The following is a 13,730-nucleotide window of genomic DNA, read 5'->3' on the forward strand; positions in this document are numbered from 1 at the left end:
TGCTCATTTATAAGCCATAAATGGTAATGAAATGGACTCCCTGAAATGGCAACTGGGGTTTTTTGAAAAGCCAAATCCATCACCCCACACCTGATCCTCAGCATTTGTTCTGTCACCTGATGCTTCCAGTGGCTCCTCTGCTCCTTCCCTTCCTTGACACAGAACAAAATTCATCCTCCTCACCTCAAAATGTGGGTTGTGAATTAAAAATATCCTTATGCTCATAAGTCTTGAGGTTGCCACTGTGACTCAGTTGCTCTCTTAGAAAACACCACATGGGAAAGAGCAGAGGGATTAAAAATGCACCACACGTGGCTTGGGATTAGCTAAAAGTATGGACTGTCAGTATGAAATATGTGCTGGTGATAAAATGAGCACTTTAGACACACTCCTGGACTCTTCTTCACTATTAAGACTTTATTTCCTCATCAACTCAATAGAGCCTGAGGTTGTCACACGTTGCCATTAGGACATATAAAAAAAAAGACAAAGCAAAAAAACCAATCTGTGGTTTTATCAAGAGAGACTTCAGAGCTGTATTTATCAGCCCTGGAGAAAAAGGCTGCTGATTCCCATCATTCCCAAAAAGAAATTTGGGAGGAGGAGAAGCAGGATAGCTGCTGGGCTTTCCAGCCAACTCATCCTTTTCACTCCCCAGTACTATTTAATTTTTTAAACTTACCAAGCTCCACACTGAAAACTCTTGTTGATGTTGTAGCACAGTGTTGCTGCCTGGATGGAGCTAATTACACACACACAGAAAGAGGCAGGAAGAGCTCTTAGGAGATCAGCAGATCAATAATTACCAAATGCCAAGCTGACTGAATTCTCAGGCACGACAGGTTTGCACACTACAGCTCCTTCTCCCAGGAAATTCAGCTGCTCAGAGCACATTGTCAAAGCTCAGGCTGCATTCCCAGCTTTCCTCAGCTCCACAGCAGGCACTCCCTGTGCCAGTGAAGTTATGGGAATACCTGAGGTTCTCCCTCAGAAATAACCTGGCTGCTCTGATCCACGAGTGTTTGTGGAGTCATTACCGTGCAAAAGTTCACCTACTCCTCCCTGCTTACACCTCTGTTACCCATCTCCCTGTAAAATTAGGGAAATGTTGCTCTTTTCTCAGCATATTTGTGAACAGAGCCTGGAAAATTTAAACTTACGGTCCTTCAGAGCTCAGCAAAGTAATGCACAAGTGTGAGGCAGAACACGGTGGCACAGACTGCACTGTGGGGAGGAAAATCCTCCTGCACCTGCTAAATCAGAGTTCCCAAACTCTCTGTGTGTATCCATACTCATCCTTACCCCCTTTCCTTAAGAAATGAGGGGTCTACAGTGTTATTATCCACAAAGTTCTGCTGTGCTGCTCTCCGTGGAGAACAAACCCAGCTCCCTCCTGGCAAATGGACAAGGAGCTCAGGGAGTGTGGAAGTGGCTTCCCCTGCTTCATCTGGGCTTGGAGAGACACCTTTTATTGCCAAGTGTCTCTTTCATCAGCACTAAGAATGAAATCAAAGAGAGAAAATAAAAATACAGTGTATTCTCCCCTTCAGAACAGGCTGCAGTGGAAGAAAACAAACTCCAAAGAACCCTTCAGCAATGATAACTTTCTATTTCCTAATGCTCTCAAAGAGAAGGATTACATCCCAAATCTCCCAATCACTTTGGGAACAGGAGCAGTTGAACAAGGAGAAGAAATCTATCAGGTGTGTGCTTTAAGGTACAGTGGGTTGGGAGCAGATCCTTCAAAGGAGCAGATGGAAAATTGACTCTGAAATGTTTTGCATGCAGCAGCCTTAGGGATCATCCCGAGGGATTTGTACCAGAGCTCCCAGGTACAGAGCAATTCCCCCAGGCTGAGATCAGTGCTGTTACATGCACAGGTTAAAGGGCTGTAATCTGGAAATTCCAGGGATAAACTGGCTTTAGGGAGTTTTATCCAAACCAAGGAACATTCTGAATATTTAGAGATCCATGCAAAGCCAAACCTGCTCCCAGCCCTGTTCCTCATCCACATGGGGTAAAGAGATCCTGGAAAAATGCTCCAAGAGCCCCTCCAAGTAGGAAACCACATGTGCTGAAGAAGGCTTTAAAAGTAGCATTTGAGGAACTTTGACTTTGCTACCCCAAGTTCTTGGGGAAGAGAATTTTGGGGCTTTGGATCATGGATTGGTTTACACCACACCAGGTCTGGTGGCAACAGGCAGGGTTCAGCTGTTTCAAAGGGAGGAAAGGATCATCCTGCAGGGGTTAGGAGGGCTCAGGGAAAGAGCTTTAAATAGGATTTGAAGGAGGATATAAGAGGCCAACAGTCACCCAAAATTTGCTGGAAAATTCTCAGGTTCAGAGACATCCCGAGGTCCCTTCCCACCTAAATGATTGTATGGCTCTGTGTCCAAGCTTCCAGATGGCAGAAATTCAGGAATGTGTGGAGAAACCTGGAGTTAAGATGTCCTGGACCTGCCCCCAGCTCTGACACTGCCTCTCTGCAGCACCCAGGGGAAATCAGGCACCCCCCAGACCTCCATCTGTCTGTCCACAAAACAAAGGTGACCTCAAATGCTTCAAGGCAGAGTGAAGAACTGAGTCTGGCTCTCAGCTTTGTGTTCTCATCTGGGCATTGGGATGAGGTTGTGCTCCAGGAGATGCTCAGTGTTGAGAAAATACAGAAAATACAGAAATCTCTCCCCCAGGTGCTCACAGGTACCTGAGCTCTGTCCTCTGCCAAAGGCTCACGGGCTGTCCCTGCTGCTCAGCCAAGCTCTTCACAAACACTCACTTACGATTCTGATGAAATCCTGGAGCCAGGAGAACCACATCCTGTTTTTAGAGAGCAGGTAATGGAGGTGTGGAGAAACAACTTGCCCAAGGTCACTTGAGAAGCTGTGCCAGTTTGGGATTCACTTCACGTCTCCTCATCCTGTCCACAAGATCATCCATCTTCCCAGCCTGCCTTCTTCCAGTGGTTTCCTTCTCCAGTGCCTTTCTGCTTTTTGCATAATGCATTGTGAAATCTACTTTACATATAGAGCTTTTAGCTCTTAAATTCATTATTTAGTGTTGTTTTCTGGTAATAAACCAGTCACAGTGTTTTATTTATTCTTCCAGGCTGTACACAAGCACTTCTCAGCCCAAAGGAACATCCAGCTTAGGAGTAAATCCTTCTGTGTCCTGTGGGATAGAATGGCAGAAAATTCTGGATGCCAAGTTCACCCCTCTCCTCTTCAAAGCTCAGAGGGCAGAGTTTTCCAAGAAAGTTGGAAAATCCCTACAACCACCGTGGCTGATGTTGCAGTGCTCACCACATTCCCGGTTTTACAAAGTGCTGAAGATATTTCGGGACGTGGGAAGCAAACCAAGGATGCTCCAGGATGCAGTGGCACAAGCTTTTACTTGCTTCTAAAAGGGATAAATTAGGTGTGGGAGGAAGCAAAGCCTCTCTTTGCTTTTACCTTGAAGTAATTAATGAACAAGAATTCTCTTGAGGTTTAACCACATCCAAGGGCCGGGCGCTCCCCATCACATGAGAGGAGGTCAATTCCAGGCAGGAAGAGTGGGATGGTTTCCCAAACACTGACTCCACGAGACAGTTCAAATCCTTGGTATTCTTTGTGGTTTCCAGCCCTAGATAACTCAGGCACGTTATTTTCCCCAAGGCAAAACCACAAGCCTCTCTCACCTCCCTAAAACACCCTCGTTGCTGCTTCCACAGTAGGAAATAAGCACGTGGCAGGTTCAGGCTCCTGCTCTCTGACAGAAGCTTCAGGTCATAATTAAGCACAAATTTAAAAGTTTCATTGTCCTGGGTAAGTTATAAGGAAAAGGAAATAGTGCTTGAAAAGCACAGAAACACACACAGAGTGTTCAACAGCATCTCACTCAGCAGGGTGGGTCTCTATGGAAAATAATCCATCTGTGTGGGGTTTATGGAAAGTTTGCCCCTTTCCTGCACACAAGGAATAAACCAGTTCTGGAGACTGAGCACCTCCACTGAGAGGCCTCTAACAAACATGAAATCACACAGATGGGTTTTTGTGCAAGGAGGGAACTCAGGACTGAGTCCTCACAGCCCAGGGACACGAGCAAGTTCACATCCAGGGCAAGCCAACACAAACCTGGGAGCCCTGGCTGCTCCATCTGAGCAAGGTTCAGTGACATTCATCAGTGCCAAATTAACCAACTCCAAATGTACCTTCCCTCCCTGTAACAGCTCCTTCACCTGCTCCCATGTTATCCCTGGTGTTATCCATGTTATCCCTGGTGTTATCCCATGTTATCCCGTGTTATCCCATGTTATCCCATGTTATCCCTGGTGTTATCCCATGTTATCCCATGTTATCCTGTGTTATCCCATGTTATCCAGCTCCTCCCTCCTCTCTCAGATGCATGGGGTGGGCACCCACCCACAGCCTCATGCTGAGGGCCTTCTGCACTTTTTGGAGATGCTTCAACACCACCTAAAAATGGGATCTGTTCTGTTCCAGACAGCTTGATCAATCCCAGCAAAAAAAATAAATTACCTGATGTGTTGGATCACCCATATTTATACAGCAGGTGGGTTTTTATCCTACACAGTTTATTGCAAAGCAAGCTGGAAATCCAATTCCAGAATGGTTTGGGAGGGAAGGGACCTTAAAGCTCATCCCCCTGGTATGGGCAGGGACACCTCCCACTATCCCAGGTTGCTCCAAGCCCCATCTCCAGCCTGGCCTTGGACACTGCCAGGGATCCAGGGACAGCCACAGCTTCTCTGGGAATTCTATTCCAGGGCTTCACCACCCTCACAGGGAACAATTCCTTCCCAATATCCCATCCATCCCTGCCCTCTGGCAGTGGGAAGCCATTCCCTGTGTCCTGTCCCTCCATCCCTTGTCCCCAGTCCCTCTCCAGCTCTCCTGGAGCCCCTTTAGGCTCTGCAAGGGGCTCTGAGCTCTCCCTGGATCCTTCTCTTCTCCAGGTGAGCACCCCCAGCTCTCCCAGCCTGGCTCCAGAGCAGAGGGGCTCCAGCCCTTGGATCATCTCTCTATATCTCCATTTCTCCCTCCTGAGCAAAGCTGGAGGGCTTGGAGCAACCTGGCACAGTGAGAGGTGTCCCTGTCCATGGCAGGGAGCAGAATGAGATGAGCTTTAAGATCCTTCCCACCCAAACCATTCTGAGATTCCATAAAACTCATTCTGAGATTCCATAAAACCTAATGAAGGTCCCTGCAGGACACTCCACTACACGGGACTTGCAGATGTGGACGTGGCCAAATAATTCAAAACACACTGAGGGCACCTGAGGTTTGTGTGTGTGTGTGTGTGCCTAACACAGTCATTAGCCAGCAGCAGAGTGGATGATAGGAGATTAGCAGCAGCACAATCCATGGTGATTAAATTCCTCCAAAGCACTGCTGCTGCTTGGATTTGGGATGCTGGATCATGGATCATTGCACACACGCTGTGCTCTGTCTTGTCACTGGTGCCCAGTGCTTCTCTTCCAACATAAAAAAGCTTTTCTCAAGCTGTTTCTGCCTAGAGAAGACCAACACAGCCAGTCCTTGGAAAAGGCAGCATGGGAGATGGCAAATTCCACTCAGCACGTGCATCCAGACCAAACAAGAAGGCAGAAAATATCCAGAAGATGCTGCAGGGCAGATGCAGCAATAACAGCAGTTAGGAAGAGCAAAGTGACACTGTTCTGTTTATTGGAGGGCTAAGAGAGAGGTCAGGCAAGGAGGGATCCAAAGAACTTGCCCAGAGCTGGAGGTGAAGGAAGGAATTAACTTTCCACTTGCACAAGGTGGATTCAATCACTGAGTGAGATGAGATGGGTTCTGGAGAGCCACGGGTTATAAAAGTTAAGCTGAGGGTTAGATTGAGCCTGCTGAGAAATAAATTGGTCAATTTAAGACCTACTCAGCAAAATATTCAGTAATGCAGCATTGGTCAAAGGAGGTCTCTGCTCTGGAGCAGCACCCTCCTGCCCCAGGCCTGTGCTTGTGCTTCACACCTGTGTGATGGCCACTCCTGAGAAATGCTTTGGAATCCTTCCAAGTCACAGGTGATTCTGCCTGCTCCCAGGGCAGGGGATATTAGGAAGAATACAGCAGGACTCTCAATTTGAGGGCTGCAAACTTAATGAGCAAACACAGCACTTCTTTTGACCTCAAAAATTACCTTTTAGGATAAAAGAGAAGCCTTAAAATAAAAAAAAAAAAAAAAAAGCACGATGAAATGCTTTAACCAATGGCACTACTGCATGGAACCTCTTCCTTAGCATCCCAGAGCAGATGTGCTGCACTCAAAATGTCTTTGTCTATTAAAACTGTGTCAGCTTCAGAGACTCCAAAACTCCCTGTGGCATAAACAGAATTTCTAATGAACAGCTGCAGGATACAGGAGTGGCCACACAAAATGCAGCTGCTGAGATCGTTTTCTTTGCCCCCCTCTCTCACCAGCTTTTTTTCCTGCTGTCCAAATCCCATTTCCACCCATTTGGGTCTCTCCTGTCTTCCCTTTCCCACAGTTCTGGTGCCTCACTGTTCCTTCTGCACCCTCCACACATCTCCTGGTCCAAAAGAATCCTCGACCTCTCTCCTGCTGGAGTTCTGCTGCTGCTTTGCCTGCTCACACCAAGGAAGTGCAAAAGGGACAAATTAAGGAGAAAAATGTTCAAAAACCCTGTAATTCCAGAGAACAAGAGCAATCCTCAGGGAGGGATTTATCCTGAGTAAATTGAAACCCACTAATAGATTTTTTAGCTTCCATGCTGCCTTCCAGGCCAAGGCACCAAAGCATGGCTCCTTGTGTGAGCTGGGGGAGCACTTTTCAAATGCCTTTGAAACCCAAAACCTGCCAAGCTTAAAGCCTGGTCCAAATGCACTTTTCAGCTGTTCTCCCAACCTAATGGTGTCCTCTTAGCTGGAGAAAGAGCTGCAATGATTATAAATTTTGTCAAGTGCTTGTAATGGCCCTGCAATTCTCAGCATGGTATTTGGAAAAAAAAAAAAAATCTGTGGTGTCAATGTGCCCCCATGAGTTCTGGGAAGAGCAGCATAAATGAAGCTGAATTTTTACTGACTGATGCCTTTCAGTTTTCCATGGGGTTCTCCAGTACCCCATGAAGAGCTTCAGTTCTGTATTTTCAGCTCATTTAGACAGAGTTACTGCTTTGGTGAGCTCCATCTCTCAAATCTGAGTGCAAACAGCTGATGGATTCAACAGTTATTGGAAGACTAACAGGTAAAAACAGATGCCAAAGCCCTGTTTTATTAGAACCCTCTGACAACATTAAAGAGCATCTAATGCTAAGCAATGTGTCTTTTTAAGGAAATTTTTATTAACTGGTATGGAACATGAAAGCCAATTAATGCCTTGTGGCTTTGAGACAATCTGTCTGCTGCAATCACACCAAGTCCAAGTGCTTCAGCCACCAGTAGTGTTGTCACTTCAAAGCAGCCAGGTTTTTGCAGGTTTTTTTTGCAGAGTTAATGGTTTAACAGCTTCACTGGACTGGCAGCAGGATGTTCAGGACAGAGATTGTTGTGATTCTATGGCCAGGAGGGAAAATTCCCAGAGAAATCACGGATATTGTGGATACACCCTGCACTCCAGAGATCACCAAAATAACCCTCACCATGCAATCCCTCCTGCACAGGGTGGAGGGAATCCAAATGTCAGCAGAGAGGGCACATTTGGGAAAGCTGGAGCTCCTCTGGCTCCCAAATTCTCCAGGCAGGAATCTCCAACACACAGCAGCTATTTTTGTAGGGAAGAGAGGCCAAATGTCCTGAGAGCAGCTCAAAAAAATGGGTCACAGTGCCAGCACAAGGCTCATGCAGATGAAGGAACTGCTTCCAACACAAGCTGCTGTCTCCCAGCCATCATCCCAGAGATCAGACTGGTTCCAACTCACAGAGCTGGTTCCAGCTCACTTCAGGGACCTTTTGGAAAATAGATGCTGAGAGGTGCTAATGGATGAGCAATCCACAAATGCCTCTTCTGGCCATTCACAGCAGTTATTATGGACAAAGAGGCAGCCCCAGCATCTCAAGCTGTGCCATCTCACTCTCATCTCAGTGGCTGGAGCCACGAATGGATTGCACAAAATTTCCCTGAGGGGCAGCAGAGCTGCTCTCTCCCTTTCAGCCTCACACCATCCCAGGCTGGACAGTGTGGGGAATTTTCTATTGCCACCCACAGCACAAAAGTAGCCAGAATAAACACGTGATGGTCAGCCAGGAAAAACGGGAGCCATTCCCAGAGGCTGGGAAAGCTGCTGGCAAACACAGCTCCACTGTGAAAGTGCCACAGGGATGGACACGAAGGCATCAGCCTGGAACAAAGTCATTAGGATGGGAACAAAATTCACAACTCAATTTGGCCTCTGTAGAGAGTCCAAAAAAAATATTAGGGAAGCACTAGGATGGCTGTATTACATCAAGCCAATGATCCATTCACTTCAGCCCCTCACTCCTCATTTCCAGCTGCTTTGGTGTAAAATAACCATAAATCATAGCCATGGAACAGTTTATTCAGGACAATTTCCCCCAAACCATTAACAAATAGGAGTTGTAGGAGCCCTTGAAGAACAGCAGCTGTCCACTAAAATATCTTTTTTTGAAGCAATCAATCATAGACATTCTCAATAGTATAGAGTCTGAACTGTAATAAAAAAAAGAAAAAAAATCGGGGAGTGAAAAGGGAAGGAAAAACACACCAAGCACTCAGTTTCACAGCTTCCTGCAGCAGCAACTTCCACAGATGAGATCTGCAAGTTGCCCAGAGAAGCTGTGGATGCCCCTGGATCCCTGGCAGTGTCCAAGGCCAGGCTGGATGGGGCTTGGAGCAGCCTGGGATGGTGGAAGGTGGCCCAGCCCATGGCAGGGGGATGGGATGGGATGGGATGAGCTTTAAGGTCCCTTCCCATACAAACCATTCAAGGATTTTAAGGGATTTCCTTTCACCAGCTTTAAGGTCTCCTGATTCAGTCTCTGCTCCCTTCTCCAGCATTACACACATCCACAGGCATGGGGATGACAGAATTCACACCCAAATCACAGCAGATCCAAAGGAACAACAGTCCCAAAGCCACCACCAGGAACAAGAAGTGCCACCTTACCTTCTCCTAGCTGCCTGACATCCCACCACATGCTCCTCTCTGCACCAGGCAGTACAAATCTTTCCAATGCTGGCAGCCAGCAGAGTTGGCAGGGAAGCAGAAATACAAGGATCCTACTGCCAAGGGATAATTTCAGCACAAATCTGCACTTCTGTTATTGTCTCTCCCTTCCTGATGGACACCCTGCATCTCCAGCACACTCCTTTTGTGGAGCAGCCCTCCCTCTCTTTTATCCAGCATCCCCTCTAACATCTTTGTTCTGTTCCCATTCCACTCATTTCCCAAATTTGTGCCTAGTTTCCTTTTTTTTTTTTTTTTAATTGCTCTCAATATGTCACTCTATATTAGTCAACAGCAGATTTATTTAAACGTGTCAATGCTGTTGCTTAGCAGATCTGACTGTGCTTTACCATTTCAGCCTCCTTCAGAGTCACATGTTCCCCTTCCCAGAGCTCCCCAGCATGTTTGGATCACCAGAAAGTTTGAGGAAAACAAAAATAAGTCTGATTCTAAAGGCAAGCCACCGGCCTGCCTGGGAAAGCTTCAGGAAAACAAAAAAAAATCTCCAAAAACAACCAAGAAAGGGGATTCTGCCCCAAAACCCACATATTTTATTTCTCAGTTAGGAAGCAGCATCAGGTTCTGTTTTTTTTTTCCATTTTCTACCTTTTACCCATGAGTTTCAATAGGAGCCCATCAAGTAAATGATTATCCAGAGCTTTGGAAAGGCTCTGATATGGAACCAGTATCAGCTTTCCCCTGCAGCAGCTAATTTTAGGAAATGGCCTTCAACCACTCTATAAAAGGCAGGGAACGCCCAGGTGAGAGCATGTTCTGACCTTTGAAATGAGATTTGGGTCTTTGCTGAGGCACAGAGAGAAGATAATGTGCTGCTAAATCCTGCACTGGAGGTTTTGTGCTTGGGCTTCCTGAGCTCTCAGATTTGGTCACTGCACCCAGATTCCAACTTGCACATTCACAGCTGAGTAACTGGAGAAACCAGGGGCTCCAAACAGCAACAGCTCCACACATAAACTGTGGCACAGCTGTCCCAAAATGCTGATGGAATCATGGAATCATGGAATTATTAAGGTTGGAAAAGCCCTCTGAGATCACTGAGTCCAACAACAACCCAGTGCTGCCAAGCCAACCCTAAACCATGTCCCCACATGACAAAATTCTTCATGAAAAGGACTAAGCAAAACCAAGAAAACATCACCCTTCTGCAATCCACTGAAGCAGAATAATCCCAAACTCCCAAGAGCACCCCAAAAGCTGCTGGGTGGCCCCTGGCAGATGCCAAATCTGCACATTCATGGGGGGCTCCAACTATGAGATCATCTCCATGGCTTGGCTCCACTCCAGGGGCATCTCCCACGTTGCCCCTAACCCAACCTCATCTTCTGCCCCAAAATCTCCAGCTCAAGCATCACCCTGCATCCCTCCTGGTTTAGAATCCCAGAATCCCAGACTGGTTTGGGTTGGAAAAGCTCTTAAGGCTCATCTCATTCCAGCCCCTGCCACGGGCAGGGATGTCACTCACTAGATCAGGGTGCTCAGGGCCCCATCCAACCTGGCTTAGGGGGAATTAAATCCCAGAAATTGATGCCATCAACGGGATCTCCACAGCAGCTGCTAATTCCACATTCAGAATGCAGATCACATGCAAGAAACCAGGTTCACAACCTTGGGAACTGATAGCACGACCTGAGACAGCCGAGCTGAAAACAAATCCCCAGAGCAGGACCTGCCAGAACGGCTGCTGATGGGTTTCCAAAAATAACCCAGTCCCCTTTCCATGGTGCCTGATGTCCATTTACTTAGAGCCACCTAAAAATAGCCCTTCCCATTCAGGATCGATGACAGAAGTGAAAGGAGCTCATCACTCTACAAACACTAAGGACTAAAGGAGATGAAATACTTTGGAAATGCAGCGTAGGGAACAATCCCACTCTGGCCCCGAGACAGCCAGCTGGATGGGCCTAATGATTCTTCTCCAGGCACCAGCTGTGATTGAATTTATTTCCATTTGGTGTGATTAAAAAGAAAGAGACAGATAAAAGGGAGAACAAAAAGTCCAAGATTTCAAAAGACGCTAAAAATAAAATAGTTTGTGTGAGCTTGGCACCCTACCTTGGCAAATTTTCTGTGTCAGCCAAGCTCAATAACCCAAAAGGAAGGCACAAGTAATTTATAGGTGGGGAAACGAATGCATTGAAATGTTAAAATACCAATTCAATGATCAATAAAATCAACAGCAGGAACAGGTTTAAAGGGCAGGCATTCCTGAGGCATCCATGCCCTAAGATCCCTCTGTATTTACTCTTCATGGAGTCATTTTGTTTCCATTGCCTGGCAAGTGCAGATCGATGCTGAGGAGTTCAGTGGCTCCTCAGGACAGTTCCAGTCCATTTAGCTGCTCAAAGGGAGCCCCTTTGTACCTTGCAGAGAAAAGGCACTTCCTCAAAATTCAAAGTTTAGCAGCAGGAGGCCTGAAATTAATCCCTTTATTTAAACATGAACAACTTGAAGTATCTCTAAGCAATTGTAAAGAAGGCAATGAAAGCAGGCAAGTCAAGAGGAAGCCAAGGTTACCTGCACTCACTTTTTGAGTATTAACTTTGACAGCACAAACTCACTCTGCAGAGGGTTTGGACCTGGAATAAACAGGACAGAAACACCTGAAGTGTGTGGGCAGGGATGGATGGAGCAAACCCTCCTGGAATCCACTGCCATGGCCATGAAGGGTAAGAAGATGTGCTGTGGGCAAACTGAACCTCATTGATTTGTCTTCTGAAACCATCCTTGGCAGATGTTGATCACCTCGACAGCAGCAAGGTTTCTGATGTAGTCTCCTCTGTGGATATTCAGTAGGAAAATTAATGACTGGAACAGGAGCCTGGAGAGCTGGTGGAACCCCCCAGCCCAGCACAACCAAACTTTGGACAAAGCCTCGAGCAATCCCATCTACCTTTGCCATAAGCAGGACATTGAATTAGAGACTTCTAAAGATCCCTTCCAAATGTATCTGTTCTACAATTCAAAGAAATGCCAGAGAGAAGATGGAAGCCTTTCCTGGAGATATCTGAACTAGATAAAGCTGTAATGGGTAACAAAAGTAACTCTTTGTAAGCTTTTCACTGGATGTATGAGCTGGTAGCAGTGAGGAGCCTCCCAGCACACTGTGCTTCCTTCTCTCTTACCTCTGGACACAGGAATACATCTCTTCAATTAAGACACTTACAGCACTTTCACACTGAAATTCAACGTGTTTTAGTGGCATTGTAGGACTTAATACTTGTAGGAGGTGATAAAACATTCATGAGAGCAATGCTGTGAGATTAAATGGGTCAGGCTGGCATTAAAAGACATTTAAGGGACAGCCTGGTAAGGACCAGCTCTCTGCTCAACCACTACACAAAATCATTTCCCCAAATCCTCCCATTGGATCCAACATGCAGAGAGATACACAAGGTGTGCACATCCCACCCTGGATCCTGTCTGCTTGCTGTAGTGGGAGAAAAAAAGCACGGATTAGATGCTATCTGAATTGCACATGTCACCAGGTTTGGCTGGTTTTTTAATGCCTCCCTGTTACTGGAAAGTAACTATTGAGTTTCACCAAAGTCAAAAGCTCCTCTCAGGTTCATTTCCCTTTCAACTGCTCCAAGAACTGTCTTGCCAAAATCCATAGAAGACAAAATCTATAGTTCCTAGGATTCACATTTTGAATCAGCTCCAAATGCAGAGCAAAAGCTTCACCTTTAAGACACTCTTGCAAGGCACACAGCTATCTCCCTGACTTAGCTGGTCCTGATCCAGATGGTAAAAAAAAACCCCCAGAGCACAAGTCAGGTTTTTTTGCTGACCAGGATTACCTGGCTTAGTATCAGCAGCATTCAAGGACATGGTCTAACACAGCCGAGTGGAAATCACCAGTGCTGGATGCAGTTCCCTTAAATCCTCTAAGCCTCTGCTTCTCTGCTGGAACAGCTAACTGCTGATAAACTCACTTTCAGGCAATTTTCATAAAACTGAAGGTCAGCAAATGATTTGCTAATTAAATCTGTCACATAATTCTGTGCCTGATGCATAACTCAAGGCAGCTCCACGGAGCAGAGAGGCAGGCAGGGGTCAGAGGGGTGAGGGCTGTGGGGTCACCAGGCCTTGGTGACAGATTCCTCAGAGCCACATCTTGCTGCAAGCTGCGTTTTGCAGCCTCTCCAAGCCCTGCACCCACCTCTGCAGATTTTGTCCATGCTCAGTGACACGTTCTTGGTGGTTTTGGTGCATCCCTCGTCCTCCTCCAGCAGCTCAGAAGTTGCCCCTTGCCCATGGTGGCTTTGCAGATGAAGGGGTGAGATGTTGCACTGATCAACTCTCAGCATCTAAAATGATCCTGACTCTTTCCAAAGTCACTCTGAAGAAACACAACAATCCTGCCCCCCAAAAAAAGTCTCTGGTCTCGGGAAGTTGTTCTGTTTTCAGCCAGAGGAGGGCAACCACACACGTTCACAACAGGCAGAATCCTTCTGCCTCATACAGAAAAATGCTCTTTATTCCCATTCCCAACCACCAGAAGAGTTGTTTCATCTTTCCCAATTTTTGTCTGATTTATGTCTATTCCCTT

General features: G+C 46.5%; 1 protein-coding gene across 7 annotated transcripts in view; it reads right to left on the bottom strand.

Annotated features, from left to right (window-relative positions):
• The window catches only part of EXTL3 (exostosin like glycosyltransferase 3), a 134,157-nt gene that overhangs the window by 32,051 nt on the left and 88,376 nt on the right, over positions 1 to 13,730 (bottom strand). The window contains exon 1 of one of the 7 annotated variants that reach the window (XM_014886500.2): positions 9,101 to 9,224. The exons of the other annotated variants lie outside the window; for them this stretch is intronic. The gene's annotated coding sequence lies outside the window, so the exon portion shown is untranslated. Of the gene's footprint in view, positions 1 to 9,100; positions 9,225 to 13,730 lie in introns of those variants that run through there. 7 annotated transcript variants of the gene reach the window in all.

This window comes from Sturnus vulgaris, chromosome 3 (genome assembly GCF_052056855.1).
Source record: "Sturnus vulgaris isolate bStuVul1 chromosome 3, bStuVul1.hap1, whole genome shotgun sequence".
Classification (NCBI taxonomy): domain Eukaryota; kingdom Metazoa; phylum Chordata; class Aves; order Passeriformes; family Sturnidae; genus Sturnus; species Sturnus vulgaris.